This window comes from Ambystoma mexicanum, chromosome 6p (genome assembly GCF_040938575.1).
Source record: "Ambystoma mexicanum isolate Mex_15411 chromosome 6p, UKY_AmexF1_1, whole genome shotgun sequence".
Taxonomy (NCBI): domain Eukaryota; kingdom Metazoa; phylum Chordata; class Amphibia; order Caudata; family Ambystomatidae; genus Ambystoma; species Ambystoma mexicanum.
Window position 1 is genome coordinate 65,354,999 of NC_090935.1, and position 25,596 is coordinate 65,380,594.

The following is a 25,596-nucleotide window of genomic DNA, read 5'->3' on the forward strand; positions in this document are numbered from 1 at the left end:
AATACCGCTGTCTCAGAAGTGGTTAGATTCCTAGCAGACAAATTGACCACTAAATGTGTTGATGTTGTGCTAGACGTTTCTTTGTGTTTGACCTGGTCAAAATCCCTGGATGGCCAGTGTCCTCGTCTGAACTGCCACTTCCGCTCGCGTTTCCCCCTCCACCCTGCTTGCCCCTTGTGTGGTGTTTACTATTGGTTTATGGATAATGGGTGTATTTTGAAATCTGACTTGTTTGAGATTGTATGTTCTTTGGTCTCCCTTCTTGGTCTGCGAATCTCTTCTAAAAAAACTGATTCCCCTGCTATTTTCGATCTCAATATTTTCTTCATTGGTGATATTATTTTCATTACGTTCTTCTTCTGATTCAGGGTCTGAGCTTGCTGGAGTGGTATGTGATGAACTGAGTTTGGTTCTGGGGCCTACATTATCATATTTTTATTGGAAAGTATAAATGCGATCTAACCTGTAATCCTTATCGTCACGAAAATATTTTCTAAATGTTCTCATTTTAATCTCATCCTGGTATTCTCTCAAAATATCCTTCATTTTCTCATAGTTTTTCTGTTTAGTTGTTTCTGCATAGGACATTGATTTGATTTCTTCTTTTACAGATTCTATTTGCTCTATAACTCTCTTGTGTTCCCGTGTTGCATGTAAAATTAATAGTTCCAGCATGTTCTTAGAGCTTGAACTTAAGTTGTGCTACCCATTTCTCAGCCAGATCGGCATCTTCATCTTTATCAAAAGTTGGGAATATCAGGAAAATGACATCATCCCTCAGGATTCAAGACCCTGAGGGATGATGTCATTTTCCAAATAGTTGGTCAGGGAGGCTTGCTCCCAATATTTGTTTATCTCCTTTTTGGAAAGCCTCTCTCTCTAATTGAAAAAACTTCTGTTTCAAGGTTTCTACTGAGGTATAATTATTTTTGAAAGGGTTTGCTGTACTGCCTCTGGGGGCAAATAAGGCGGCCCTGTCCTCATCCCGGTTACACATATAATCTGTCATTATTGTATTTATGAAAATCAGCATGCACAGTAAGTATCTAATAGAAACAAGAGTATTCAAGCAGTATTCTACTATATTCATATTGTACGAACCTTGAGTGGGTTCTTTGTTTGGAGATTTTCGCTGCCAGGTTTCCCTAATCTGGTTAATGGAGAATAGTGCACGGTATTCTAGTATCTAACCCACGTGCTTTGAATGGTTCCTTGAGTGCTTGCTTCCTCCTGGCCTCCCCCGTATCCAGTGTACCGCCTTGTGACTTGCCCCTTGTTTTGCGGTTTCTGCTATCAGCTCCCTTGTGGCTCTTGACCTCCTTGATGTCCTGCTCCTCGCTTTGCAGCCTGCTTTCTTAGTTGCATTTACATTGGCGCCTTTGGTATTTGGCGTGCTATCTTGGTGTTATTTGCTGGGATGGTGCCCTCCGGGCGGTCGGGCTGCCTCCTGGTGACTTTTGGGTCTGTTCGGGTGGGTTGGTAGGCGTCTTTGGTTCCATTACTTGCTGGCTTACATGGGTTGTCTACATGGCTTGCTTGGCATCTGGGCTAGCTGCTTCCTCTGAGGTACCAGGGTCATTCTGCGAGAGACATGGCTGGCGCTCAGGTATTTCTCAGCATGGGATTTGCGGGCCGGCTCCTTGCGCGTCTTATGATTGCTTTATCACTAACCACCGGTTCCATGTTGGTTTCCCCAGGGAGGTTCCTTTGGGTCTGGGGGTGTTATCAGTGCTTGTTTGTTGGTTTCTGTGAACTATATATTAGTGGTGGTTATGCAAGCATAGTTTGGTGTGTCTCAATGGGCCCTTCCACTTATTGCTGGCTTGGGTATAGCTCATAGGTTAAGTACTGCTACGAAGAAGAGGGACTTTGAGGTAATGCTCCCATTCCTTACTGGCAATCTTCATCATTTGTAGTCCTACTCTTCCTCGTCATAGTACTGCCGACCCTCTCCTGCCCTCTCATGGTATGGATGGTCCCATGATCTGACTGGAATTGGAATGTATTTTGCAGTTTTATTTTTTTGCATTTTGGAATGAATTGAGGATTACGGGTAGGTGGGTGGTGATATATACTTCCACAGAAAAAAGCTCTTGTTTGGGCGGTGTAGCCTCATAGTTAAATAGTGTGACGGGGATAAATGAAGATTACCGACAAGTAACCAGAGCTTACTCGCATAGCATGTCAGAGACAACTTAAACAGAGGCCTATAAGCAAAGCACGCTCAGAGAAGGGGCACTAACCAATAGGGCACACTCTGGGAAGAGATACTAATCATCTAGGAATGCTCAAAGAGAAGACTGTAATATCTATTCTCTGCGCATGCCTGTTCTGTTCTTTCTCTGCGCAGGTCTGTTCGTATCCCTTCCCAGCGAATGCTTTGCTGATTGGTGACTCTTCCCTGCCTCACTGTTTAGTTCCTCTACTTGGATCCTGCATTGCCGATGAGTATCTCTTTTCAGTTCATGTCTGTTTTTCTCCCTTCTATGCGGATATTTTTGAACACCCTCTATCATTCTCTATTTGCGGAGCCTGGCCTGCTGAGAGCTGTCCATACTGCGCTTGCGCCCGTCAAATTACCATTCTGCGCATGCGTGCTTGACGCTTACCGTACTGCGCATGCGCTATCTCGGCGCGAGCTTTGCCGAGGCCCGACAGGCGCGCGCGGGAGGTGTGTGATGCTCTGATTACTTACCGGTAATCTTCCTTACTCCTAGTCCTGCTCTTCCTCGTCACAGTACTTACTTCATGAGGCACCCGCCTCCGACACCGGACCTTCTTCTATTTCTTTAAATCCCTATAACTCCTCCCCCACATCCATGTCACTCAGTTTCATATTACCAAGCCGGAGCATGGGACCTTCCCCGCAGGGAGGGTGAGGAGGGTCGTCAGTACTGTGACGAGGAAGAGCAGGACTAGGAGTAATGAAGATTACCGGTAAGTAATCAGAGCATTACCTCCACGTCCACTCTTCCTCGTCCCAGTACTTACTTCATGAGGTATACCAAAGCATCAACGGGGAAAAGGTCCCAATGAGACAGAGCCAAAAACAGTGCAGCAAAACACACCCACAATAACTCTTAAATCACATCCCCACAGACAAAAACTCCAACCACGAAGGAACCAACCCCCGAGTGGGAGAAACTTAACCCATAGCGGTTGATGAAAATGCCTAGACCAGCCAAGACGGCAGCCATACAAATCTCTTGCAGAGAAAAACCCTCCTTACATCGGGCCAGGAAGCCGCGAAACCCCTGGTAGACCGCCCCTGATTGTGCGCAGGCACAGGCAGGCCAGAAGCCACATAGGCCCTAGAGATCACAACCCGGAACCACCAGAAAATGGAAACCACAGATGCGTTATGCCCAGCCCCAGCCAGACCACAAGCAATCAGAAGATTATCAGATTGGTGGAAAAGGCAAACCAAGCCAAATACTCCAACGCGTCCCGCCGGACATCAATGTTAAGCCGAGCCACCTCCTCAGGCGTTCTTGGATCATGAAAGAAGTCAGGGAGAACCAGACCCTGAGAGGTGTGAAACCCGAGAGACAACTGAAGGGAGAAACTTCGGACCACACCCCGGCCCCACCGAGTCTGGCAGCACCCTCAGGAAAGGAGCGTGACATAAGAGAGCCCCAATCTCCCCAAGCCTACGGGCAGAAGTGAGGGCAATAAGAAAAGCAGATTTCAGTGTAAGATGTTTGATATCAATCTCGGAAATGGGCTCAAAAGGAGGCCCGTGAAGGAACCGTAATACAAGAGGGAGATCCCAAAAGGAAAACCCTTTATCAGCACAAGGAAGGGAAGAAGAAAAACCCTGGATCAACTTCCCCACCAACACCTCCCCATCCAAGTGACCGTCAGAGTCCCCCAAAAGGAATCTCACTGAGGCCCGCTGAGAGCGAAGCCTGGAAAAACTGCCAGGCCCCTGTCAAAACCCCTCCTGGAGGAACCGAAGGATAGCAGGGGCCAGAACGCAGGGGAGGGATCCCAGACTGCCCATACCAGTCTCGGAAATGGCCCCAATGTCTGCCTAACACCTTCAGAGTGGAGGGTCTAAGAGCATCCATTTGGACTCAACTACAGGATCTGAGAACCCCTGAGATATCAACCTAGACTGAGCAATAGCCACACCGCCCATTGCATCCGGTGGAATTCTAACCGCAGATCCCCTTGAAGGGGACACGGCCACCTCGGAACCAGCCAAGGTTCCTAGGAACGAAGCTCCAACAGAGAGGGGAGCCAACTCCGGCGGCACCAGAACAGAGCTAACAACAACACAGTCACCCTGGACACTCAGATGCGCCAAACCACCCGGGGCAGAAGGGGAATAGGCGGAAAGGCATAAAGGAAAACCCCAAGGCCATTGTACAGAGAGGGCGTCCATCCCCCAATCCCCTCAACCTGAAACTGAGAGCAGAAGAGGGGAACTTCTGCTGAGGCCGGGGATGCAAACAGGTCTAGAACCAAGGACCCTAATCTGACACAGGTCACCGCAAAGACCTGGGCCAACAGGACCAGTTCTGCAGAGGAGTGAAAAACCGGCGTCTGAGAAGATCCGCTTGAACATTGTCCACCCTTCTGATACGTGAGGCCAGCAGATAAACCAGATGAGATTCCTCCCAGGTGCCTATCAGTGCTGCCAGAGCATTCAAGGAACAGCCGGAACCCCTTTTGCAGTTCACATATGCCAAGGCCGTCGTATTGTCCGATCGGACCAAAAACCGCCGACCGTCCAGCAACTCCTCGAAGTACACCAGAGCTTGCACAATGGCACAACTCTTGCCAATTGGATGATCACCGGCTCTCCCCAGATCCCACAACCCTTGAGCTGAGAGGACCCCCAATGTATACCCTTTCTGCTGGTGTTGGTAGTAGGAGAGGTCACAGGAGGAAGGACCATGCACACCTCAGCCTGTAGACCTGAAACCCCCCGCCACCATAGCAGGGACACTCGCAGCGCTGGGGACACTGAAAACAAAACTACGAAAGCCGAGATGTCGGGAGCCAGTGGGAGAGAGTATAAGACATCAGGAGACGTAACCGAAGACAGGCTCAAGGAACTGGAAAACATGCAAGACGCCACGTGCCCCGTAACTTCAGCAACAGGTGAGTCGAGACATACTGCCTTCTGAGAACCCAGCCCAGAACAGCCAGCAAGCGCCCCCCCTGCACAACATCCAGAGTACGCTCTCCCCAGACGTCCGGACAAGCAGTGCAGGGTCTTGAGACCCATAAGCAGGTGACACATCCTAGAAGGCATAGGGACCAGGAACACCCGCAAGTCGAAAACTTGACCCTGAACAGGGAGAGGAACGGGCAAGACGGTAACCCACAACAACCGTTCGGAGAGAACGGATCCCATGGCCAACTACTTGGACCGTGAGCTGGATACCAAAGTCCTAACCATGCAAACCTGGACAGGAGGAGACAGGAACAGCAACTGATACCCCCTCCAGAAGGAGCCCATTACCCAGGAAGCCGAACCCCACCGGTCCCATACACCTCCGAGAAGATAGAGACGAGGAGCCAGGGAAAACCGCCAGTCACTGCACTTGCACCAGAGGGAAATCACAGGACGTTAAAACAGGCCTGCGCCACAATATAACAGCATGCTTGTCAGCCCACAAAAAGATTTGACCTATCAAAAGGAAGATACTGGACAGGCCAGAAGTCCAGCAGACTATATCCTCCTCAGCCAACAGAGGAGCCACCAGGCTGGCGTCAAAAGGGCAGAGTACTGTCACAAAGCGGGGCAAAGCAATCCATCCCGGATAGCCGACATCAAAGGCAACCCCCTACCTGAGGTATGCCTATACTGGAAAACCCACTGAAGTGACATCCCCCTCCACCGGCACCAGGGGCTCTGAGAACCCCTCTAAGCACAGACATGTGCCACCATGTGCCCTATCACTTCCCACAAGTCTGAGAGGAGGCGTGAAAGCAACACGTCAGCACCGGAGGACCTAGGGCCTAAAAGAAGAGCCACTGGGAACCCCCTGCATGGCCGTTACTTCCATGATCATTTTCCATAATCCCATGCCGGACAAGGGAAAAGCAAATCAACTCCTTTGACTTTCCCTTGCGCAGTTTAGAGGAAGAGGACAGGACAAAGAGTCTGCGTCCATAGCTAGCACAGACCCAAACACACCACTAACACACCACATGACTGAGAGGTGGCTTGAGCCCTGTATCCAGTAGCTGGTAGCCCCATGCTCTAAATCGTTCCAATGCATCGGTCTAGGAAGGATGAAGGACCGAGTCAGCACCGCTGAGACTCAAACCCGAAGTGTAGACTATGCCAGGCCGGTACCCTTCCGACCGCTTGCAGATGTGTCCAAAATCTGCGCCGTATTCACAGGCAGCACGCAAGGAATGCAGCCAACATCCGGTGCATACTGGGCTGTGTGTGTCTGAGGAGCCGGTGGTATGTGGCATGCCTGCGACAGAACAGAGCCCCCGCACTTTCAAATACTCTGTCACAGTCACCCCACGACAAGAAGCAGAGAGGCCTCACAATAAAAGGGAAGGCTTAGCCCATACTGCCAAGTGCTTGCCATCATTTCCAATAAAGATGTGTACACAGAGCACGAGGTAACGGCCTTTCAAAGGAGTCAAGATGGCCATACCAGCAAGAGAGGGGAAAACATCAAGCACAGTCCTCCCCTCTCCTTACCTTCCCCCAGAGAATGCAGCTGACATCCGGTGCATCCTGGGCCGTGTGTCTCTGAGGAGCAGGTGGTATGTGGCATGCCTGCGACAGAACAGAGCCCCCGCACTTTCAAATACTCTGTCACAGTCACCCCACGACAAGAAGCAGAGAGGCCTCACAACAAAAGGGAAGGCTTAGCCCATACTGCCAAGTGCTTGCCATCATTTCCAATAAAGATGTGCACACAAAGCACGAGGAAAACGGCATGTTGAAGGAGTCAAAATGGCCATACCAGCAAGAGAGGGGAAAACATCAAGCACAGTCCTCCCCTCTCCTTACCTTCCCCCAGATAATGCAGCCAACATCCGGTGCATCCTGTGCTGTGTGTGTCTGAGGAGCGGGTGGTATGTGACATGCCCGCGACAGAACAGAGCCCCCGCACTCCCAAAGACTCTCTGCCACTGTCACCCCACGACAAGAAGCAGAGAGGCCTCACAACAAAAGGGAAGGCTAGCCCACACTGCCAAGTCGAATCAAGATGGCCAAAACAGGAGGAGAGGGGAAAAACACCAAGCCCAGTCCTCCCCTCTCCTTACCTTCCCCCGGGCCGTGCAGGACCCGGGACACAATGCTCACGCTGCGGTCCGGAGCCCAGCAAAGAACCGAGCGAGGCAATCCAGCTCAACTGTGACCCCAAGCCCCGCAGGGGGCCCAGGAGCAGTGCCGCACCGGAGGGAGCCGAGGGCCCTGCCACACAGCCCCCCCCCAGGGGGCCAGCAATCGGTGCTCCCTGGTGCCCCGCACCGGGAAGAAAAAGTCCAACCTGCCGGAGGCAGGAAAAATTTAAACTGAGTGACATGGATGTGGGGGAGGAGTTATAGGGATTTAAAGAAATAGAAGAAGGTCCTGTGTCGGAGGCGGGTGCCTCATGAAGTAAGTACTGGGACGAGGAAGAGTGGACGTGGAGGTAATGAGCGTGCGTCACTATTCTCTCTGGAGACTCCTTTGTCTCTTTTACTCGTGGGACACAGCATTTCCGAATGGAAAATACAGCGCAGGCTCTGAAGGATTCTTTGAAACATTAGTTGATGTTGGTGAGTAACATGCGGCTACCCCCCTTTTTCTGTAGTGGGAATTGTATTTAGAGCATCTGTTACATTTCTGTGCCTTATCTTTAAAGCGTCCCGTGCAGCTTCGCCTGTGCATGGGGTTAAGGTTGAGGGGCGGTGCCGTGGGAGGAGGCAGCCAGCCTTCTTTTTTTGGACGGTCTCCTTTTATGTTGATGTCTAGTTGTTGATGTCGTGTAAGCGCTCAGAATATTTAGTGTACACCTGTCTTATTATAGAAGAATTAATCGTATGGTAACGTCATTCTCCAGGCCTGGATACACTGCTGCTGCTGCATCTCCGGGTTCAGGAGAAAGATGCACAGGCTACGAAAGGTAAATAACAGCTGTGTTTTTTTTTTTTTTTTATTATTATTTTTTTTTAAAATATCTCTCTTCACATTTTGCTTTGGGATGTCCTTGTCTTCCAAGTCCCCATCTCTCACTTCTTTCCCTTTTCCTCCTTTCCTGCCTCTTCCCAGAAGTGCTCCCTACAAATACACAACTTTAATACCCCTCTTTCTTCCTAACTGCCTGAGTGGGCAAGGTGTTAGCTGATTCCCAGATAAATTAGCCAAACCTGCATTGTTTCCTTTTTTTTATGGTGGGGTTTTGTAAAGTATGTTTGGTAGGCGGAGGAGTGGGTTGTTCTTCCAAATCACCTGGTAAAGAAGGGTTGATGGTAAAGCCTTGAGGAGGATGAAGTTGTATGAAATTAAGCACCAGATGCGCAGGTTGGCAGGTGACACTGTGTCTAAGAATGGAAAGGTGAGACTTCTAGAAGGGAAGGTGTAGCTTGAGCATGGTTGCTTGGGCATTCTCGTTTGTGAAGGGAATGTGTAGCTTGAGCATGGTTGCTGGGGCATTCTCAGTTGTGAAGGGAATGTAGCTTGAGCACGGTTGCTGGGGCATTCTCAGCTGTGAAGGGAATGGGTAGCTTGAGCACGGTTGCTGGGGCATTCTCAGCTGTGAAGGGAATGTGCAGCTTGAGCATGGTTGCTGTGGCATTCTCAGTTGTGAAGGGAATGGGTAGCTTGAGCACAGTTGCTGGGGCATTCTCAGCTGTGAAGGGAATGGGTAGCTTGAGCACGGTTGCTGGGGCATTCTCAGCTGTGACGGGAATGTGTAGCTTGAGCATGGTTACTGGGGCATTCTCAGTTGTGAAGGTGTCGATCTGGAAAAATGAATACCTTTCATTTAGGACGGCAGACGTATTTTGATGGCCGAAGGCCAACCGTTTTATGCACATAATAAAAGATATACTGGTTGCTATACTTGACCAATGAGCGACCATCTTTGAAAGGTAGCAAGAATCGCCATTTTGGTTGTTAACCATTGCTCATCGCTTTCTGTCTAAACTGCTTTGCAACTTGCAGTTCTTGCAAATTCTGCTTACTCTGCTCAACTATTGAACATTGTTGTCTGAAACGTGAAAGGGCAAGGCCGCGAGGCTGAGGAGTTCGTTGAAACTCCTCACGAGCAGCCCAGAGAGGAATGCCCACGCTCCCTCTCTGTAGCCTTGAAAGAGGGCCGCAGTGCATTTAATCATTTAGCAGCTGCCAGCCAGTATTGTTAAATGGCATAAAAATATTAGAATGAGGCAGCTAAAGGCTTGAATAATGCTCTTCTTATGGCCCCCCTTCTGCCACGCCTGTAGAGCGTGTCGGCTCCCAGGACACGAATAGCAAACTCACAGATAGCAAGGTCTGGAATGTGACTCCACCCCGTAGGTAGCTGCTTACAAGAACAGAAACTCAATGTTCTGTTCAACAACAGAAGTATGTCTCTATACTCGCTGAGTTGCATATTGTTACATATTGTTACTAGAATAGATGTTTGAAGGTGTCATATTCGTCGAAACTGTCCATCATCACACCGAGTTCAAAGAAACCCAATAAAGGGCGGTGTTAAACATGTCACACTGATTGTATGATGTGCATTTTGTATATATGTAACTGATGTACGTTTTTCGCTCTCTTGCGTCCCTCGAGGTCTAGAGATACACGTCGCGGGGCGTGAGACCGAGTTGGCCAACTGAGACTATTTACTTGCAATAAACCCTAGCATTGGGATTTCAACCTCGTGTCTGGCGTATCTTGGTAATTTGCCTTGTTGCCATAATGCGAGGGACCCCTAAGGGCCCCTTTCAAGATGGCGCCCGAATAGGGACCCTCCCCCACTTGTCCCATCGTAGACGTTGTAACAGAGTAAAGGTGGAGAACGGCGAGGACGGGACGATCGAGCCGGGATCAAGAGGTGTACGGGGCGCCCTGTAGAAGCGATGAGAGATTCCTTTGCAGATCTGCACACATCTGATCCCCTGATCGACGTACCGGGCCAGAGGGCAAAGAGGCGAGGGTCCCGAAAAGAGGCAGAAGCCAAAAAACGCAGACACAACGTCATTGATTGCGTCAGTGTACGGACGATTTGTGCCCTGGAGGGCAATTTGATTTATCAGGTGAGTCATTTCCCGATTCGAAAAACATAGCCCTGATATTGGTTGAGAGTTGATTTTGCAAATTCAAACGACCCAGAGTAAGGTTGGTTAGCGAAGGGGAAGGTTAAAAACATGACTGGGGTACTGTCCACTCTAGCGGGACGTTTCCGCTGCGGTAGATAGTCTTTGGAAAATGGCCAAAGTGCACCGCCTGGGAGAACGTCGGCTTATGATATGTATGCAAAATATGGTGTGGGTGCGATAATATTCTGTGAGATTTGGGCAACAGGACCATCAGTGGCCGATTAATGGTAGCTTTGAGATTGCGAGGATAGATGACCTGGAAAGGGTGTTGATAAGAAAACAAGCGCGACTTGCGGCTTTTGAAACTATTAAAGACTGGGGGAGGGAAACAATGCTCCGACTTAGAAGTAGAGAGAAGCATGCGCGTAGGCACAAATCAAAACTTGAGGTAGCGGAAGAGAAGGAAGAGGAGGAATGGACGGCAAGTCTAAGAAGGGAAGGGAGACGTGAACAGATGAACATAGAGAGAATATACCCGCAACGGGAACTACACATAGCAGATGAATTGATGGAACATTTGTTAACTCATACGGGCCAAGGCCCAAAACCAGAATCGAAACCAAACACGCCAGGGGTGATTGCGCAGGCCCCACCCATAGCTCTGACTCTCCCTCCCGCAGCCCAAGCACCTCCTTTAACCCAAGCCCCACCCGTAGCTCAAGCCTTCCCACAGCCACAGACCGCGCACGCAGCACTTCCCAGTACACAGCAAGGCCCACAGCAGACGCTACCTATTCCACTTGTCCCATCTGCACCTCCCGCCCCAGATACAGATTAGGCACCGTCTGTCCCTCCCGGAGTTGAAGTTGAAACCAGGGAGGCGAGAGGCGGGGCTGAAGAAACCGGATTTGTACGGGTAACTCGCAGCGCAATCAGCAAAGAGGCAGAGATGTACAGAGATGTACATAGAAGGAAATGACAGGACGGCAGCATTGGCCTCATTGTATGGTTACCGAAGAAATCACGAGAGGCAGGTAGTGATGGAATGCATGGGTGAATTTTTGGTGGGAAAATGGAAACAGTTACTTGGGAGATTACCGCCACGATTGTTAGATTTGAATAAGTTGGCACGCTGTAGGCAAAAAGATGAAGAAGTAAGGGAGCATGTGTATAAACTTATTGAGCTTAAAAATGAACTGAATAATGATTATGCTGAGATGTTTGCTACACCTGAGTACAGTAGTGAGTATATCAAGAAAGGTAGGGAGGAGGCGTCAAGGCTGTATATGAAAAATCCTTGCCGTCAGCTTTGGCGGTCAGTGCAAAATGCTTGCCGCCACCTGGACAAATAGGTGATAAACGGTGATTGCAGGCATGGGTGGGGGAAACAATGAGATGGATGTCGAGCAAGAAAACTTAAGTGGAAGAAGTAAGTGAAATATGTAATGGGTACCCCTTGCGAATGAGAGTAGAAGCAATGCGAACGATAGTAGGGGTGCTACTGCAGCAGGTGGCTGGACACAATAGAGGAAGAGGGAACGCACAAGGTAGGGGCAATTCGAATAATATGCATGGGGGGTCATTGGGATCAAATCAATGTGCGTACTGTAAGGAGGAAGGACACTGGCGAACGCAATGTCCACACCTACAGAACAGAAATGGATTCGGCCAGAGAAGACATAATAGAAGACACCAAGGATCAAATGGCCCAAATAGAAATAGTAGGCAGCAGCAGCATAATAATGGAGGTGTTCAAAACCAATCCCATCTTCAAAACCAGGCCCAACACCAAAGTGCTCCGAACCAAAATCAGGGCCAGCACGGCCAACAGAGCAATGATCAGAATGGAGGAAATGGAGGGGGAAATGGGAACATTTTTGATACAGTCAAACACGTATTACAGTAGCAGCGGTGACTACACATTGGACGATGTGTTGTTTCCCCAATAGGACAGCCCACGACAGGGGTCGGAACCAGTGTCTATTCCCGTGAATCAGAGAGGACCCTACGTAAAAGTGAGAATCGGGAATAAAGAGCACCGTTTCCTTGTAGATACAGGGGCGCAAAAGTGTTCGATAGACCATCACTTGGTTCTGGACATACCACTGTCAGGGCAAAATAATGTTTCAGTAGGGTTCGCAGGTACACCAGTCATTAACCCTGTGTCCGAATCAGTCTCAGTTACGATAGGACCATTCACTGAGCAGTGTCCATTTCTGCTAACAGAAAATTGTGGTGAGAACCTGTTAGGATTAAATTTGTTGAGAAAGTTAGGGGCAGTTATACATTGCACGGCAGACGGGGTATTCCTTACGATTTGGCCACATGATACTCCGGTGACGGAATTTATGTCCGAGACATTACCAGGGGAGCTAAGTAAAGTACCAACCTGTTTATGGGCAATGCATGATAATGATCTAGGCAGTTAAATACAGAGCTAATAAAGATAACTTTGAAAGAAGGTATTACATTACCGCAAATTCCTCAGTACAAAATTTCAGTTGAAGGTGAGAAAGGATTGAAAAGTATTGTTACCGATCTGGTGAAGTTAGGGGTGGTTGAAGAAATTACAGGCAGTACATGCAACAGCCCGATTCTTTCAGTTTATAAAGGGAGGCAATGAGGTACCATACCGTTTTATAATTGATCTGCGCGCATTAAACAAAGTGGTAGACCCACAATTCCCTTTGGTCCCAGATGTCACAACAATATTGACAATGTTACCTGCCACAGCAATATACTTTAGTGTAGTTGATCTGAAGAATGCGTTCTTTAGCATTCCAGTGGACAAGGACAGTAGATATTTGTTCGCGTTCACACTAGGATCACGATCATTTACATTCACACTCATTCCACAGGGATAAACGGAAAGCCCGAGTATTTACAGTAGAGCACTGAAAGAGTAGCTAGATATGCTAGAATTACCAGTGGGTTGCTTACTCTTGCAGTACATAGATGATCTATTGCTAGCAGCTGATACAGAGGAAATTTGTAAATAAAGTACTGTACTGTTATTGTCACACCTAGCGGCACATGGTCACAAAGCGAGCTTGAAGAAATTCCAATATAATCGAAAGGAGGTGTCTCATTTGGGTTACCTACTTTCAAAAGAAGGGAGAAGACTAACGCCAGAGTGAATAGAGAGTATTTCTAGTATGCCTATTCCAAAGACCCAAAAAGGAATGAGAGCTGTAATAGGCATGGCTTCTTATTGTCGGCAGTGGATCAGCAATTTTGCGTTGATTGTGAAGCCGATGATAAACTTAACAAAGAAGGATGCAGTGATGCCTTTGCAGTGGGATGAGGAATGTCAGAAAGCGTTTGATCAATTGAAAGTTGCATTGTGTTCCGTGCCAGTTTTAGACACGGCGAACTATGAGAAAATGTTTAGACTGTTTGTAAGCGAGAGTGAAGGATGTGCATTGGCGGTTTTGACACAGGAACAAGGTGGAAGAAATAGGCCATGCGGCTATTATTCTTCTGCGCTGGACCCTGTAGCTCGCGCACTACCACGATGTTTGCGATCTGTTGCAGCGGCTGTTGCGTCAGTGAAACAAACGGAAGGAATGGTATTGGGACATACTTTAATTCTGATGGTGCCACATGCCATAGACGTTCTATTAAATAGAACCCAGACGCAACACCTCCCCTCTGCTAGACTAACAAGATATGAGCTCATCTTGTTTGCACCCCACATCCAAATTATGAGGTATAGCACATTGAATCCTGCAGAATTAATGCCACTGCCCATAGCAGAAATTGGTGACAACGAATCACCACCCCATGATTGTTTAATGGTCACTGAAGAAGAAACTAAGGGAAGAGTTGATTTGAGTGACACCCCACAGAAAGAGCCAGATAGGGAGTTGTTTGTGATGGCTCTTGTTTTAAATTACCTGATGGCACGTCAACTGACGCGTATGCTATTACTACTCTAGAAAGTGTTGTAGAAAGCAAAATAATCCCCTATAACTCGGCACAAGCCGCAAAAATAATAGCACTGACCAGAGCCTGTGAACTTTCTGAAAATTTGAACGTGAACATATATACTGACAGCCAGTACGCCTTTGGGGTGGTTCATAACTTTGGTCGACTCTGGGCTGAGAGGGGTTTCTTGACATCACATGGGGCCAGGATTCAACATGGCCCTTTGATTGTACGATTGTTGTCTGCACTCACGTTTCCAAAGCACCTAGCAATAGTAAAATGCGAGGCGCATAAAAAAGTAACATGCAAAATAGGAGAGGGAAACGCATTTGCAGACAGAATTGCGAAACAAACTGCCACTAATTTCAACAACAGAATGATGACAGTACAGACCGAGGAAGTACCCTGTATGATAGAAAAAGGGATTGCCACTGTCAAAGAAATGCAGACCAAAGCCACGACCGATGAGATCCAAGGGTGGGCTGAGGGCTCTGCTGAATTAGACTTGGGGGGGGGGTGGGGGGGTGGTGTTGGGTGGACAAAGAAACAAAGAACTGGATGTTGCCAAATTGTTATGTAACTGCAATAGTCATAATGGTGCATAGCCCTACGCATATTTGTGCAAGGAAAATGGTACAGCATTTATCCATGGTATGGAAGAATGCACACATAAAGAAAAATGCAGAAAGGTTAGTGCAGAACTGCATCACATGTTTACAACACAATGTAGGAAAGGGAACCGTGACTCCAACAGGCAGTTTTGGTCCGTCCTCTATGCCATTTGAGGTAATTCATTTTGATTTCATAGAGATGGAAAGATGCCAGAACTACAAATATGTCTTAGTGGTGATCTGTGCATTCAGTAAGTGGGTGGAGGCATATCCCTTAAAAGACTGCACGGCGAAAGTGATGCTGAAGGATTACTTTTCCCGGTTCGGCTTGCCCCGTGGTCAAACAGTGGTCCGCATTTTGTGGGCGCAGTGGTACTACAGATCTGTGCGGGTCTGCAGATAGATAAACGATTCCACAGTTCCAGGCATCCGAGTTCTGCCGGGCTTGTTGAGAGACATAACGGGATTCTGAAATCAAAAATAGCTAAGATATGCGCTGGGAGCAAGTTGAGTTGGGTAGATGCATTACCCATAGCGCTATTGTGCATGCGCACGTCTGTGCAGGCTAGAACTGGACTCTCCCCCTATGAAATAGTGATGGGGAGACCAGCAAATGTATGGTGTGCGCCTCAGCCAAAAAGGCTATGCGAGGTAGAGCACCCTGTGTTAAGTACATACTGTGGCCTTTTAATGCAGAAGTTGTGTTTGATTCATCAGCAGGTGCAGGAGGCGTTACCAGTGAGATACACCGGTCCGGGGCACGCGCTGTAGCCAGGAGACTGGGTGCTAATCAAAAATTTCGAACGGAAGACCTCATTAGCACCCAGGTGGCACAGCCCCTATCAAGTACTTTTGGCAACGCAGACGGCCATTTGAGTGGACGGCCGAAAGGCCTGGATACACGCCACTCCTGCCAAAAGGTTGACAGGTTCGTTGAAAACTTTGCCTGATCCAGACGACCAGAAAGAGAGAACGGTCCTGGAAACGAAAGAAACTACTGCCAGTCAACTGCCACAGCATCAGCCTGAGCGAGAAGTGAAACTCGAAACAAAGCCTGAGCGAGAAGTGAAACTCGAAACAGAGCATGGGGGAACTGCCAAAAAAGGGAGAGGGCGAAAAGTGCCCCAACGTTGCCCAGCAGAAACAACATCACTGTTGAACGATACAAAATCTGCATTGCAAACATCAGCAGAGATGGAGCGCGTACCCCTTTGGCGCCCACCAGTTCTTGCAATCGCACCAGAACCAAAGAAAGAATCTGCATCATTGCTGCAGCGCCCATCGCCATCTGTCATTGTGCCGTAGGCTGACACTGAGTCTGATACTGAAAGTGCATCGGCACTGTTCACGGATCACACAATACCAGGAGCAAAGCGGTATAATTTTTGTCCTTGGAAGGCAAAGTGATCCACAGATCTTTGGTGTTTTTGCCTCTGGTTCCACTCACGGACGGAGAATGAATCAGGGGTGTAGAGGAGAGAAGTGTGAGAGTTGTGCAAATCGGACGATTCAAGACTCGCGGCTCCTCGGTGCGTTTATGATAGAGTACATGTGTCCTGAGCCAGAGCGGGACAAGCTGGATGCACATAGTACTTTGTCAATAAAGAACTGTTCAGAAGTCGTCTGAGCAGTAGGAGAAAGAATAACTGATCTTGCTTAAGAATGGATAAGTGATCCAGGCTCTGAAGGGCTGGCAGACTATACTGTGACATTCCTGCTGAACTTTTGGCATCAGAGCAAGTGCAACAACGAGAGATATCCATGACGAACTTTGTCAGACAGAAAAAAGGACGATGAAGGACAAATCGAGACCGGTTTCAGCCTCCTCCTGCACCGCTGCTGAGAAAATGATAGTTATAGAGACTGTAAATTCGGGGAAACGCATGGTAAAAAGAATGGTGTACTGATTTGGACACTGGTCCTGTGTTTCATAAGTATGGTAGTACCAATGACGATAGCCATTGTGTTATGGTATGTGGAGTCAAAACACCCATTAGAAACACTCTTACCAGAAGTAAATGTGTCACCACTGAAGAAAGCCCGGTTCTGTGATCACTGGTACTTTGTCCCCAATGGAAGAGAGACATAGAGAAGGATATGGCAACAATACGTTGTTGCTGATAATGAACATGATCCATGCAGTTTTAAAGAAAAGAAATTGCTGGGTATGTGCACATTTACCACAGCATGGTGGGAAAGGGATAGGATGGTATGTACAACCGTTGCCATTGAGTTCTGCATGCAGTGCATCTTTGGGTGCAATGTTTTTTGGGAAATGGAACAGGAGCAGTACGGGTCAACTAGACAAAACAAATATGAATGAATTTGAGGAAATAATTATGAGACCTGTAGGTTGTTCCATATTCCATAAAACACGTGTAATGATCCCAAGTCCCACGCAAAGAAGTACACGAAAAATAACAAAACAAAATAGGCAGGATAGACTGTCCCCGCCAGAAAAAACATCAGTAATGATGTTCCGCATGAGAGAAAAATGGAACAAAGATGCGGTGCCCCCATCATACACGGTAAATTACAGCCCAAGAACTGTCCCCTTATGTTTAAAGAAAAAAGGTTCCTATTTAGTAGGAACAAAATAGAACCAGTATACGTAGGAGACCCTGTTTATTTCATATGTGGGGAGAAAGCATACCCATGGTTACCTAGAAACTGGGGAGGTACATGTTACCTGGGTCTGCTGTTTCCAGGAGTGTTCCTCTTGGAAACAGCAGAAGTAGCCAGGCGATCAAAAGATAGGACCCAGAGGGATAGCGAAGACGGAATGATAGCATTAGATGTAGCTAAAGCTTTTATACCATTCCTGGCCCAGGTAGTAAATTCCTACAACATAAGGCAACTGTCCAGAATACTAAGAAATACAATAGACTCAACAACAGATATCTTATACAATATGACGTTAGAAGAAAAAGGAATCAGGCTAATGGCATTACAAAACAGAATGGCTCTAGACATAATATTAGTTGATCGTGGGGGAGTTTGCAAACTCGTAAAATCTGCGTGCTGTGTATTCATAGATGACTATTCCCCTACAATTTTTAAAGCAATCAAGAAATTACACGTCATAAGTTCCGCACTTTCCGAAGGAGAAGGGGCTTGGGGAATAGGATCCTGGTTTTGGGGACTGTTGCGGTCCTGGGGATGGCAGCTGATTTCGATACTAGTGGTGGTACTCTGAATATTCATAACGTGCTGTTGTTGCATACAATGCTTACCAATAGTTTGCACTGAGATAACTGAGGGATGTACTAAGGGATGTATGCATATGTCGAGAAGAAAACAAACGCATGGTCAGAATGACAAAGACACTAATGAAATGAAAACAGTAAAACAATTCATGGCTATAGACGTTAATGATTAAGAGGATGCTTATAATAGCATGCAAAATTCAGATATAGATACATCAGATTTATCATCATCAGAGGAGGATACGACGAATGAATAAGACGTTTGGCATACCGCAAAAAGGAGGGTTTGTCGATCTGGAAAAATGAATACCTTTCATTTAGGACGGCAGACGTATTTTGATGGCCGAAGGCCAACCGTCTTATGCACATAATAAAATATATACTGGTTGCTATACTTGACAAATGAGCGGCCATCTTTGAAAGGTTGCACGAATCGCCATTTTGCTTGTTAACCATAGCTCATTGCTTTCTGTCTAAACTGCTTTGCAGTTTGCAGTTCCTGAGAATTTTGCTTACTCTGCTCGACTATTGAACATTGTTGTCTGAAACGTGAAAGGGCAAGGCCGCGAGGCTGAGGAGTTTGTTGAAACTCCTCACGAGCAGCCCAGAGAGGAATGCCCACGCTCCCTCTCTGTAGCCTTGAAGGAGGGCCGCAGTGCATTTAATCATTTAGCAGCTGCCAGCCAGTCTCGTTAAATGGCAGAAAAATACTAGAATTAGGCAGCTAAAGGCTTGAATTATGCTCTTCTTACGGGCCCCCCTTCTGCCACCCCTGTAGAGCGTGTCGGCTCCCAGGACACGAATGGCAAACTCACAGATAGCAAGGTCTGGAATGTGACTCTTCCCCCGTAGGTAGCCGCTTACAAGAACAGAAACTCAATGTTCTGTTCAACAACAGAAGTATGTCTCTATACTCGCTGAGTTGCATATTGTTGCATATTGTTACTAGAATAGATGTTTGAAGGTGTCATATTCGTCAAAACTGTCCATCATCACACCGAGTTCAAGAAAACCCAATAAAGGGCGGTGTTAAACATGTCACAAATGATTGTATGATGTGCATTTTGTATATATGTAACTGATGTACGTTTTTCGCTCTCTTGCGTCCTTTGAGATCTAGAGATACACTTCGCGGGGTGTGAGACCGAGTTGGCCAACTGAGACTATTTACTTGCAATAAACCCTAGCATTGGGATTTCAACCTTGTGTCTGACGTATCTTTCCGTGTGTGGTAATTTGCCTTGTTTCCATAATGCGAGGGACCCCTAAGGGCCCCTTTCAAAGGGAATGTGTAGCTTGAGCATGGTTACTGGGATATTCTCAGTTATGATTGTGCTGCACTGATCCTGTAGCACTGTGTACAGATCGTCGTTTCGTTGTCAACTACTTGACTGTTACCTACCGGTATATACTGCGTGCACTCCTTTCTGCTCTACATACAACTCACGGTACTGTGATGATTGTCTTGTCACAAATCTTTACTCTGTTTTATCGTATGTCAGAGCCTAATATAGAACATGTGCTATTTCAATTCCTACTGCATACAATGTTACCAGCGGATCATGCTCTGCGCATGCCCAGTTGTTAACGTACTATCTGTTCCCTATGTGCATGCTACACAATAATAGTAGTCCATACTCTGTGCATATCCGTCTAAGCCTGCTAATACACAGCCTTTCTGAGGCACAATACCGTCCATCGATACTGCTGATTCCCAGTATTCGGCTCTCTTGTACAACGTGGTGAAGTCTACTTGCACTTCATTGTTTTCATATTGCTAGCTATCACCTATACGTAGCTATACATTGACTGCACGTCTGCATTGTAGGCACTAGTATACTTAACCTCCCCTCATGCCTGATTGATGCCTATCGCGCATAATTTGATCTGTCTGCTTTGTTGCACTAACACACCATACTGCCCTTGATCTCACACCCAGTCATTTGCTCTCTAGCAGGCTATTTGCATCTGTTTGAAAACTGCCTTTCCAGCCCCCATTGTGAAATTACAATCTTGAGGTAACCCCCTTACTGCGCAAGTGCACTGGTTGGTGCCTTATGGTCGCTCATAAACCACTTCGCAACTTTGTTGTGCCTTATGGTCGATCATCTGTGCCCTTACCACCTGCTGCCAGTAAGCTACAGTGACACCCTTTACTATCTTAGGATGCTATTTAGCCTACTCTGAATCTATCTGCTCCTGCTACCTCAGGCTAAGGCCACCCAACCTGACTGTGCCCTCCACTACCCTCAGCATATAGCACACTACCCAGCATACAATCATGCCCATAGCCCCTTGCAAGCTCACCACCACCACCACCACACTGCTCACTCTCCTTGCAACACTCGCGGCCCTCCAACTCTACACATCTATCCGCCCCCTCGCACTCGCAACACTTAGCCCACTCCCCACTCCAACACAACCCGCTGCCTCGGACACCTCACAAACTCACTCACATCGCACAGACGCACCCCCTGCACCCTGCATCACCGAAATGCATAGACTGGATAGACTCAGAGCTCGCACACAGACCACAAAATTCAGCATGCAACCCCCTCCCATTGAATACAGAAACTACAGATTGAGCTCCCGCACCGTTTCCAAACACATCCTTCACACTGGACACCCACTCGCCCACAAACAACCACCCACGAACCAATCCACACCCCACAATATCACCACACATAATAAATCAGTTACGCCCACCACCCTCAACTCTACAAACAAACCACATACACCTCACATCAAATGTGCCCTCCTCAATGTCCGCTCCCTCCCAGCTCATGCATCTGATATTCATTACCTCATAACCAACAATAACATTGACCTGCTAGCCATCACAGAAACATGGTTACATGAAGCTTCAGGCCCAGCCATCGCACTTGCACTTCCACCTGGCTTCCCCATACTCAGACATGACAAACCTGAACGAATAGGAGGCGGAGTAGCCTTCATCTACAAGGAGAACCTCCAGCTCCGATTTGTTAGTCACTCCTCGACCAATCACTCTGACCTTTTATCGACCAAACTCACACTGTCACCCAACAGCACTATCAACGTTCACCTACTACACCGCCCCCCCAGGCCTCACCCCTGACCCTCAGGAAAACATAATCCACACCCTCAGCAATAACATCAAAAGCTCCACCAAAACCCTCTTGCTAGGAGATCTTAACCTGGGATATAATGATCCTAAAGACAAATCTGCAGTCGCCTTCTCTAAAGAACTTGGTCACGCCAAAGGCCGCACTCTAGACTGGATCGCAGACCATCATTGTCTCTCTACTATCACCTCTAACTCATCTCTGCCATGGACCGACCACAACTGCATCGAATTTTTGATTCCTATCACCAAAAACCATAAAACTCTGACCCCTGCTATCGCTGCACAAGTCAGAAGTTCTAAAAATCTCAGAGGACAACCTGCGCCCCTACCTCAACACCCCCAAACTAGCACCCCCTTTCGCTAATGACCCCAATATTCTGGCAAACATCTACAAAGATGTCGTCACTAAAGCTATCAATGAAATAGCACCACTCGAATGGAAAACAGAAAAGAAATCGCTACACACCAACTCCTGGTTCACTGAAGAACTGCACTCAATGCATTCCCACAAAAGAGCAGCTCTAAAAAACTGTCAATCCAACCATTGCAGCAGCACCAAAAACGATTTCAACGTAATCTCCAACCAATATAAAACAGATATCACTGCTGCCAAAGCCAACGCGATCAACACATGAATCTCTAATGCCAAATCACATTCTAAAGAGATTTTCGCCATTTTTAACCAGCTCATCTCCCCCCCCAATACACCGGATGAAATAATCAAAGATGAAGCCTGGTGTACTAGCATTCAAGCTGCCATGCTACACAAAATTGACCTTCTCCAAAAGAAAATCAAAGACCACTGCAAAGCATTACCTCAACAGACAGGAACCAAGCCTACTAACGCCCCACCCTTTTCGCCCAAGCCCACCATACCTGACTTCTCTTTCAGGGACGTCACTGAAACAGAAGTTATCAACCTACTAAAAAAACTCAAACCCTCCCCCTGCAAAGGCGATATTTGCCCACCAAAACTCGTCAAAGACTGCGCAGACTGCTTTGCACCGCTCTTCACTGCTTTTATCAATGCGTCTTTTAAAACGGGTATTATCCCCGCTTGGGTCTGGCCCCTCCTAAAAAAAAAAGAAAGGAAAAAAAAAAACTACCCTCGACCCCCTCTACCCTCCCTTCCCTCCCCCCCCCACAACCCAACAACTACAGGCCAATAACCACAGTGCCATTCCTCCTGAAATTATTGGACAAAGCCGCACATTGCCAAATCCAGCACTTTCTGGAAACCCACTCCATCCTCGGGACTAGGCAATCAGGCTTCCGGAAAGGACACAGCACAGAAACAGCACTGGTGGATCTGAAGAGTCAGATCACCCAAATCATGGACAAGGGCAAGCCAGCTCTTTTGCTCCTTCTAGATCTCTCAGCAGCTTTCGATCTGGTTGACCACAAAACCCTCACCCCACACCTCACACACTCAGCCAACTTTTCTAAAGAATCCGCTCTATGGGTCACCTCCTTCCTAGAGGGTAGAGCCATGAAAGTCTACACGGACATTGCCAACGCCATTCCCACGACAATCTACTGCAGGGTCCCTCAACTTGTACACTAAACCTCTTTTTGACAAACTCTACTCATACGGTATCACATACACGAACTACGCGGATGACACACAAGTGCTTCTACCCCTCTCAGGCTCATACCACGAAGACGCATAGGCACTCCATTCGATCTACTCCATCATCCAGCCCTGGATGGCAGTTAATGGCCTCTGCCTCAATGGAGATAAGACTGAAATCATGATATTAGGTCAACAGAGCACCCTAGACAAACTGGACATAACTGTACGCTAACTTCTCCATTGATAACTCCATCATCCCCGTCTCCGCAGCTGTAAAGACACTGGGGGTATACATAGACTCCTCTCCATCTATGACCAGACAAGTCAGCGCAATCACCTCCTCATTCGTGCATACCACTAAACTCATAAACGCCATCAAGCCATACCTCTCCAAGCCCAACTGCCTCTCCATAGCCAGAGCAACCATTGGAGCCAAGCTGGACTACTGCAATGCCCTTCTAGCGGGCACATCAGCAAAAAACCTGAACAGACTCCAAGACACGCAGAACAATGCTCTCCGGGCCGCTCTTAGCATCCCAAGAAGAGAGCACATCTCCCATGCCAGACACTCAGCCAAATGGCTCCCGGTCAAAGAGCGGATCACACTCTAAATCCTCACCCTCTCTCACAAATGCCTCTCTCTCACCGCCCCTCTCTCACCGCCCCGTCCTATCTATCAGAGACCATATCCAAACCTTCCTCCTCCCCTCCCACAAGGACGCAATACACCAACTTACTCTGCACCCCACGCAATAAAAAAACCAAAGCCGGTGGCCTAAGCCTCCCCTACATTGCCGCCAAGACCTGGAACGCTCTTCCTGCAGACATTAGAGCGGAAAACTCGCTACCGATTTTTCGCAGGAAACTGAAGACCTCTTTCCTTGCACAATAATAAGTGACTTTCGCAAATCCATGTAAATATACTGCATTGCAATTTGTACAAATATCATATTTGCCACTGTAAATAATGTACTTTGTCAATATTGTATTATGCGCAACCAAGATATGTCTGTAACAAGCGCCACGATGCCCCCGGGCTGACGTGCGCTCTACAAATCTGAATAAATAAATAAATAAATGATTGGCTGCCGCCAATACCTACCTTAGTTTCTCAGCTAATATAGATATTAACACAGCCAATATACTATTCTGTCTATGGAGAAGTTTGCCACAAGCCCACTTCCATCCATGCTTCACCAATGAGCTACAGCGTTTAAATCAGAAAGGGGGTCAAAACGAGAGTAGCTCCAGGAAACATTGCACGTACTCCAGAAATCTTTTTAGAAATGTATTGAAAGTGTATCATTCATCCACCTGGGCAGCTCATTAAGGGGAGGTTGCTCAGAGCATATTAATTCCTACAGGCGCCCTTGTATAGCACAAGTGTGCACCAGCCATGGGCACTCATATTATCAGGAAGCGATTCTTCTTTTCAAGTAGCAACAGTCGACTATCATAGAGGCTCTGAAACTTGAAAGCCCACCATGCAGAGTGAAAGTAGACAGTGAAGGGGGATCTTGTAAGTGGCAGCCTGTGCAAGTGATAGGTCTTGTGTTACGATGCTGTAATGCAGTAACAAGTGGGCCCAGCTGCACTTAATTTCACTGCTAGCGTTTAGCACCACCTGCTATTTAGTTAACTTCAAACATTGCACACACTGTTATCATAATAGTCATTCTGCGCCTCCCCTGAAAAAAGCTAAAGAAGCCTATAACCGTATATGTATTTCATTAGACCACAGTCATTGACACATTGTTTGTTTGCCCATAAACTACTCATCCCTCAAAGTTGTATTTTTATTTGAATTATTCTTTTATAACGCACTTAATTACCAGCGAGTGGTTTCTAAGCGCGGGATCTGGATACAAACCTGGGTTGCTCTGCGTTTGTTTGCTTACAAGACAAACACCTTGCCCCTGAGCTATCCTTCCTGCCACAAAGTAATTCCCCCTGTTTATGGTCCACTCAGTCAGGACTTTGTCGTAACTAAAATTAATTGTAGTATAATGTCATGTGCGGGGGCGGACGGGGGTGGAGATAGCTGGTTGTTGGCGGAAATGTGTCGCTCCCTCATATCTGATAGGATTCCTGTCCCCCACTTTCACTTAACAGTATACGGGAAGCTGCTGTCACTCCTCAAGCGCTGAGCGAATTGAAGCCTACAGAGTCAATAAACGATGTGATCCTGGCTGGACTCTGCAGTCTTGTGCTGAGTGCATAACCCTGTTTGAATTTGATGTATGTAATGGCTCCCTGCAGAGTAGTGCTGCTCCTGCCATCTTGCATATTTCACTAATCAAGCATCTGTTGAAGAAAGCTACCCTATATCCCAAAGTTCATGGTAACTATCGCCCTTTTAGTATTCTCTCTTCCTCTGGCTGGCATCCTTCTGTAGGAAGGGGTAAAACAACCACCAGTTCACCTTGAAGTACAGAACCTTTTAAATACGGTTTAGGGCTTCGACGTGCCATAGAACCTGCCCTGGTGGAGGTTTGTGGACAAACTGTTGGCCATGGATTATTCAGAGGTGCCATCTTTATTGGTGCTCTTGCTCTTTCTCTCTTCTGTGACCTTCAGTACTATTGTCATATTTCTTAGTGGTCGCTTAACAAGGCCTGGAGTAACCCGTGTGTAGGGACCTCGGAAGTGCTCCTTGGGAGCCATTCATCATTTTAGCACATTTGCATGCGTGGCGTACCCCACGGACCACCTACATTGCACATCTTAGTGAATATCTATATGTGCCGTGCCCTCTCCTATATCGCACTAGCTTCTTTACTGGGGCTGTCATTCATATGAATTAGACCACTAGATTTACCTGTTCTATGGATGGCGGGCCAGATCGACTGGAAAACTTATCCAAATGCCTTGGAATAAGTGCATCAATTGCAGTATTTTTTTGTGGCCCTTCTGGTTTATAATAGGCCATGTCTCAGTCCAGCCGTCTTGTTGTCC

At 47.4% G+C, this 25,596-nt stretch overlaps 1 long non-coding RNA gene across 1 annotated transcript in view; it reads left to right on the forward strand.

The window, feature by feature from the left end:
• The first annotated feature begins 2,645 nt into the window (after window positions 1-2,645).
• The window catches only part of LOC138511217 (uncharacterized), an 86,971-nt gene continuing 64,020 nt past the window's right edge, over window positions 2,646-25,596 (forward strand). Inside the window, exons 1-3 of the long non-coding RNA XR_011280589.1 lie at window positions 2,646-2,675; window positions 7,620-7,746; window positions 8,031-8,093. This is a non-coding gene — a long non-coding RNA (uncharacterized lncRNA). The remainder of the gene's footprint in view (window positions 2,676-7,619; window positions 7,747-8,030; window positions 8,094-25,596) is intronic.